This window comes from Lepidochelys olivacea (genome assembly GCF_965140295.1).
Source record: "Lepidochelys olivacea isolate rLepOli2 genome assembly, chromosome: 1".
NCBI classification, from domain to species: domain Eukaryota; kingdom Metazoa; phylum Chordata; order Testudines; family Cheloniidae; genus Lepidochelys; species Lepidochelys olivacea.
In genome coordinates, this window is record NC_140411.1 from 259962587 (window position 1) to 259964291 (window position 1705).

Here is a 1705-nt window from a genome sequence, read left to right on the forward strand (position 1 = left end):
AATGTCTGTTATAACAAGCGCCTCTCCCATCTAGTTCAAGTCTGTTTTGTCTTTATGCTTTCCACATTGGTCTATGGATATTTATAGCTTTTATTTGTGACAGTGCACCTATTTTTAATTAGCCCCTTTATCTGACACCCTGTTACTTTTCTAGAAAGTCCCTCTCTTTGATCCAGCTCTGCTTCTCCTCCATGGCAGTTGAAATTTCTGTCCTAGTATCAAATAGAGAGTCAACTTTGTAGGCCTGACATCCCCAACAGACACCTTGTTCCAACCTGAATGCGCCTTGACAACTGTCAGCTTTCTCTCTGCTTGGAGGCTAAATAAATCTTGGCATTTTGCTGCACCAGCAATCTGGTTCCACTTTGGTTAAGGTGAGGCCCACCATTTCTATAGCAGCTCTCTCCTTTCTCAAAAGTGCCCTGGTGCCTTACATTTAGATGAAGTGAGCTGTAGCTCATGAAAGCTTATGCTCAAATAAATTGGTTCGTCTCTAAGGTGCCACAAGTCCTCCTGTTCTTTTTGCGGATACAGACTAACACGGCTGCTACTCTGAAACCTTCCATTTAGACTGTGAGCTCTTTAGGCAGGGATCCTCTCTTTGTGCTGTGTTTGTATCACATCTAGTACAATGGGGTCCTGGTCCAGGACTAGGGCTTCCAGGTGCTACCCCAATACACATTAGCCCCTTTATAATGTTTTCTTATCCATGTGTTGAGTCCCGGATGGTCCTTCTGTCTAGCTTGCCCTTTGTGAGGCACTGGAAGCATTACAGAGAAAGCTACCATACCTGTCATAAAAGCCCTGGATTTAAGCCTTCGTCCCAATAATCTAAGGGCTTGGCTACACTTGCGAGTTAGAGCGCATTAAAGCAGGCCCAGCTGCCCTCGCTCACTATCCGACCACACTGGCAAGGCACGTAGAGCGCCCAGACTCCACAGCTAGAGAGCTCCTGGTACTCCACCTCGGCGAGAAAATTAACGCTTGCTGCATCTTGGCTGAAACGCTCGGGTGTCAGGGTGAACGAGGTGTTGCATTACTGCAGTCTGATCGGCCTCCGGAAATGTCCCACAATCCCCTTAAGTCAAGTGGCCACTCTTGTCATTGTTTTTGAATCACTGCAGGAATGCAGATATGCCCTTTGAAAGCTCTGTTTCTGACAGCTGGCTGCTTATCTTTGCTCCGAGACAAAGCAACCATTAATGTGGAATGCTGTGTGAGAGAGAGAGAAGTCGGGGGCGGGGGGAGTCTGCTACTGTCTGAACGTACAAGACAGCATACTGACATGCTCTCTTCCCCCCACATACACACAACACACTCCCTGTCACACTCCACCCCACCCCCTCACCCCCCATTTGAAAAGCACGTTGCAGCACTTGCATGCTGAGACAGCTGCCCAAAATGCACCGCTCCCAATGCAGCTGCAAGTGCCGCAAATGTGGCCACGCCAATGCGCTGTCAGCTGTCAGTGTGGACAGACTGCAGCGCTTTCCCTACTGCACTCTCTGAAGGCTGGTTTAACTCAAAGCGCTCTACATCTGCAACTGTAGCCATGCCCTAAGTTTAGCTTCCAGGACCTCTCCCTCATACCAATCCGCACCAGGAACACGGCGCTCACTAGCCACTGTCTAGGTGTCTCGGCAGCTCCACCACCTTTGCCTCAAGTTGGCAAGTCACTGGATGGTTCTTAAGCTCCCAGAGGGAA